The sequence below is a fragment of the Furipterus horrens genome, unplaced genomic scaffold (genome assembly GCF_987537825.1).
Source record: "Furipterus horrens unplaced genomic scaffold, mFurHor1.1.pri manual_scaffold_9, whole genome shotgun sequence".
Taxonomy (NCBI): domain Eukaryota; kingdom Metazoa; phylum Chordata; class Mammalia; order Chiroptera; family Furipteridae; genus Furipterus; species Furipterus horrens.
In genome coordinates, this window is record NW_028327179.1 from 80622180 (window position 1) to 80627894 (window position 5715).

A 5715-nucleotide genomic window follows, 5' to 3' on the forward strand; every position below is an offset into this window, starting at 1 on the left:
TTCAACCTTCCAGTCTAGCCAGCCCTTCAGGTCACATGAGCCCAAGGGAAACCAGAGGACTGCCCAGGCAAACCACAGAATCGTAAGACATAGAATATACTGGTTCTTTGTTTTAAGCCACTAAGGTTTGGGGTGGTTGGGGGCAGCAATGGATAACTGATAGTAGGTTGTCGGAAGTCAGGATACTCATTATCCTTGAGGGGGTAGCAGAGACTGGAAGGGAGTACATAAGGGGGTCTAGGGGGCCTGGAATGTTCTATTTCTTGATCTGTGTGATAGATACGTGAGTGTGCTCATTGCATGACACTTTGTCAAACTGCACTTAAGATATGCACACTTTTCTGATTGGAGGTAATACTTTAATAGAAACTAAAAACAAACAAATCTTCTGTGGCTCTGCTTGCCTAGTGTACCAGATTCAGCTCCGCCTTGGCCTTCCTGCTTCACTTAACTCTTCTCTGCACACTCATAGTGCGGCTTCACACCTTCCCACCTGGGGTGCTCTTCTTCCTCCTATAGTGCTTCAAGCCTGAGGGCAGGTGGCACCTCCTCCTGGAAGCCTTCCCCGAGCAACTCAGGCCTTGCCCAGGTGTCCGTATTCATAGAGCTCTCCTTCTGAGGCTGGGTCTTCCTGAGTATGGGGTTCAGTCTTTCCCTTCTGTCTCCCCAGCTCTTGGAGCTCTCAAAACACGGGCCCTGTCAGGGATAGATGGCATTCCTCCTCCTCTCCCCTAAGTGTTGAAACTGATGATCAGAGTAGGATTGGGGGTGTGAAGGGAAGGGGGCTGGTCATCATAAGTCTCATTCATAGGCCAGCCCTTCCCTGGATCTGGGCTTCTCCCAAATAGATCGAGGGTAGGGATAAACTTCAGGTTTCAAAGAGGGTCTACAGAGTGGGGAAGGACTTCAGGGTCCTCTGTTTTACAGTGGACGATGACACTCATAAAATGTGTCCCAAGCCTTTCCTCTTAATTATCTATTAAAACAAAACAGCAAGCCTACCTAGCAGTCAGCTCTGCAGCTCTGCCAAAGCAAAGCAAATGGCCAGGCAAAGCAAAAGACAGCTATGATTCCTGGCAGACGGGCATCGGCTCTGCCTGAAACCCTCCAACCTGCATCAGCGCCTCCAACCTCCATCAGCGCCGAGCCAGAAGGAGGGGGCCCTCCCTTGCCCCACTTCTGCATCTCTCATGTGACTGGGGTGGGGGCTCAACTGACCCCCTGCACCAGGGCCTCGGGCCTGGATACCCTTCTCTGGGCCCCCTGTCCCATCTTTGTAGAGCCAGCTCTGTCCTCAATGGATGGGTGACCTTGGGGGAACCCCCTGTCACCTTAGTTCCCCCACTGTCATCTGAGAGATTTGGCTTAGTTAACAGTCTCTGATGAGGCACATCTTACTGTCTTGTGGGAGGACTGGCCCCATAGGCCAAGGCAGTTCCGAGGCCCAGCGCTCTTTCTGCCTCCCTCAGGGTCCTCACTGTGCTGCCACGGTGCCTAATAACAAACAGTGCGCCCATATGCCCACTGCAGTCCACTGGGGTAGGGGGTGGGTGGGAAAGGCCACAGCACCGTGTCACCTGCCTGCCGCTGGGAAGGGACACCTAGGCCTGGAGAGGACAGTTCCTCCCCACACCCTCAGGCATTTTCTGTTACTCAGCGCCCTTTGCTAAGAAAGGAAGCTCCTTGCCCAACAAAGAGGCACAGATACCCCAGGAGAGGCAGTCTCTCCTGTAGGAGAGGTAACTCCATGTACATAAGGGCAGCTGGATGGGTCCAGTCTTCCGCAAGTGGGTGTGCTGTCTCACAGGTTACGAGCACCCCTTCCCCAGAGGCATGCAAACAAAGGGGATCGGCTATGTGGTGCTATAAGCATCAAAACTGGAGCTGGCCTCTAGATTTCCCCAACTCCTCTGATGATAAGAATCACGTGGGCTGCTTGTTAAACCCATAGCTTCCCAGGCCTCTCCCCTGAGAATGGAAGTCTGTGGGTCTGGAATGCAGCCCAGAAATTTAAATTTTTAGTAAGTCCTCCCAGGTGATCCTTTGCATCTGGAAAGTTAGGGGACGCACTGGCAGATGACCTTCCAGGTCCCTTTGGGGCCCGAGATCAGGGATTCTGAGACCCCACTGCACACCACCCCTGCCACATTGGGAAGAGACACCAGCAGCAAACTAACTGCATCATTAAAATAAAAACGATTTGAAAGCTTTAGAAGGGGCAAAGACGTCAGGGGGAGGAGGATTCTCTCCCCATGGTGGTACCAGCAGCAGCTCCTTCCTAGCCCCCCACCCCCACCCTAGGCCCCCCAGAGTCATCCAGAAGAGCTCAGCATTGGGGGGAGGGCGGATGTGCGCTGACAGCTGTTCAGCTGCTGCTCAGTGAGACCGGAAAAGCAATTATCTTGCTCTTAGCAGAGAGGCACTGGCTTTTACCCGCCCCCTCTCCTTCCCCCCTTCACACACACACCACCACCACCACCATTCTCCCCCCTCCCCCCAACATACTGCTGGCTGGCTCTGAACCCGCCTGCCCCCACCCCCAGCCTCCAGAGTCCTCTGACTTACTCAGCTTCCATCCTCAGAGCACATTTCATTTAGCCTGCTAAACCGGAGACGGCAAAATGGGTGCTATTTCTTAAAAACATACAGAGAGCGTATTAAATTATTGATAGCCATTAAACAGGGGGAAAAAAATTAAACAGCTCTCAGCTCTTAACAATCATTCATGCAGTTTCCACTGGGGTGTTTTCTGGAGAGTGATCACACGGCAACCCAGGCAGCTGGCTCCAGCGGCAAGGAAGGCACTGGCTGGATGAACTGGGGAGGGGGCCGCCGCAGCCCCCAGCGATTACCCAGGCCACCAAGGCTGAGAAGGGGCTCTGGTGCAGGGAGGTCGGCCTCTCTGTTTGCAAACTCCCCCCTTCCCCACATAATTAACGAATGGACATCAACACTGCCTTTGGGAACCCACCCACCCCAGCCTTAATTAAATCCAGCCTGCTTTTATTGAGTATCTACTATGTATCAGGCACGTGGCATACAGAGCACTCACACAGGTAAATGTGGGAGCCCTTTGCAGAAAAATGTGATTACACACACTGTAACAGGAGTCCTAATGAAAATCCACAGAGGCTGGCTCAAAGGAAAAGGGGATGGCAGGAGGAGGGGCTTCCAAGGAAGGCTTCACAAAAGAGGCAATTCTTGGGTAAATTCTTGTCCAGAGGACAAGTTTGCAAGGGCACTCCAGCAAAGTGGTCCAGGTTTAGCCCCAGAAAAGGCACAGCAGCCTAGCTGTGCGGTGGGTCCCAACGCTCCTTCTTGTCCACGTCAGTCACTGACCGTGTGGGGTTAGGAGCAGGGTATAGTAAATGCAGCAGGGAGCTGATTGTCACCTCAGCCTCTCCTCCAGGCACTGGTCAAATCCAGGCCAGGGTAGGGATGCACTCCAGTGTGGACAAGCAGGAGGCTGGGGTTCACCCCAGCTGCCCAGGGCAGCCGTACCTCCACTCCCCGCACAGCAGATCTGTTTCCTGGCTCTGACTCAGGACACCTAAGCCAGCATGACGCAGACCATGGAGGCTGCAGGGCTGGGACACTGCTGGTCTCCTGGCCACAGACAGGCCTGGCAGAGCTGCCATAGGGGGACAGGCTCTCTCCTGCCCTGAACTGTGCCAAGGACCCGAAAACCAGGGCTGCGGGAGCCAGAGGACATCCGATCCCACCCCACCCTCCACTTGGGGACTGTCCACAACCAGGGGCCATCTGAGGCTCTGAGGCCAGGTTGAGGCCAGGCTGAGGGGCTGGCTGCTGAGGGGAACAAACGGACCGAGTCCATGCCTGCCCCCGCCCCCCCCCCACCCCCCCCCCCCCGGCACACAGGGAGAGTGCCACATTGTTGAATGTCTTTCAGAAGCTCTAGCTTCTCAGGAGCAGGGAGCTGGGAAGAGGCCCTGCCAAGTGTTGATAGCACCCTCAGCAGAGAAAGCTGCTGTCACAGGGAAACATTCTGGGGAGAGTGGTTGTTTACCACCAACAACACCTGGGACTGTCAAGAAATAATCAGAAGAAATTAAATTTGCAAAGTGGAAGATATAACAGAAGCCCTATCCCCAAGCCCCTGGACATTTTGACCTGGAGGATCAGGCTGCTCTATTTTGCCTGGTTTGGGGAAATGTTCTTACATTTCAGGGGTGGGGGTGGGGGGATATGTATATCACCAGCCAGGTTCGGGAGACAGGGGCCCTGGGCTGTGCCTCTCTGGGCCCGTCTGCTCACTTGCACATGATAAGACCAGGCTTACCTTACAGCACAGGGGTGTGTGGCCACGGTCTGCCAGGAACATGCAGCTCCTCAAGGCTGCCTCAGCACCCCTGCCAGTCACCCAAGGACTTGGACCTGGGTAAGTGTGAAAGTCGTCAGCCTTCCTGCTGCCTCTGCGCAGCCCTGTGCTCCCCCCAGGGCACTGGGCTCTGCTGAGTCCCTGTCAACCCTCACCTGGATTGCTGCCGGACCCTTTCCCTCTAGTCCGCCTCCACTCAGGTACAGGGACCTGTGCAGGGCTAGGGCCTGTGCCGGCACAGAGCAGGCTGTCAAGGAAGGTGAGCTGACCCACAGAATCAAGACAAAAATGGACAATGACCCCGAACCCAGATCAAACACACCTGCTGAGGTGCCAGCCCTGACTCCCCACTGGCAGCACCTCCCACTGTCAAATTTCCAAGGCCTCTAAACCCTTCACCTGTGAGTTGAGTCCATACTCCTGGAAGTCTCTCACACCCTCTAGACTCCAGCCACACCACAGCGAACTTAACGTTCCTGAACAACCTCCTCTGGACTTTCTTTCATGCCCCAGAGCCTTTGCAGGTGTGACTACTTTTTCTAACCAGCCAAGTCCCGCTCTGGGTCAATCTCTATTCCCCACCGCGCTTTGTAACTGCTGCCACCCTTTTCACATTATACTAGACTGGACTCTGTTCACATCTGCTCTGAACTAAATGGGGGCAGGGGGCGGAGGCATCCCAAATATGAACAGGGTTCCTTCCCTCAGCACTTGGTACACAGGGTCAGAGAGGGGCCTCTAACTCTACTACACTCAAACCAACCACCCCAGCCCCCTGGCCTGCAGCCCAGAATTAGTTCCTCTTAACGGCTAACCTGCGTTGCTCCTGCTTTAATTTTAAAAACCATTCCTTGGAGAGTGGGTGAGATGTTCTCAGCCAAGTGAAATAGAGACTGTACTCTTGGAGCTCCTGGAACTGAGGGAAAGGGCAGGCTTAGGAACTTCCAGGCAAAGGCTAGCAGAAATTGGCCACCAATGAACCGTTAACTCTCGAGTCGAGAGCTCCGAGGGGCTAGTGCCAAGGTCTCAGGCTCTGGCCTGTGTGGGCCACTTGGCCTCGCTTGGCTCAGGCTGAGTGTGGCCCCGCCCTCCGCAGGCCATCTGCTTCACCCCACAGCCACTGGGCATGGAGAGGCAAGGCTGTCTGTGCCCGAAGAGCCCAGATGTCTTACGGGAGAGGCCATGCCTTTCCCTAGGAATGACTCCAAACCTTTGCCTGCACACTTCTGTCCTGGAATGCTGTCCCTTCCAGCAAGCTAAATCCCCTCGTCCTTCCAGCCCAGCCTGCCTCTCTTCCCTGCCCATCTGGGCCCCCACTGGCCCCCACACTTCTGAGCCCTTACAGCCTAGACTGTGTCTGCCTGCCCTGGCTTGGG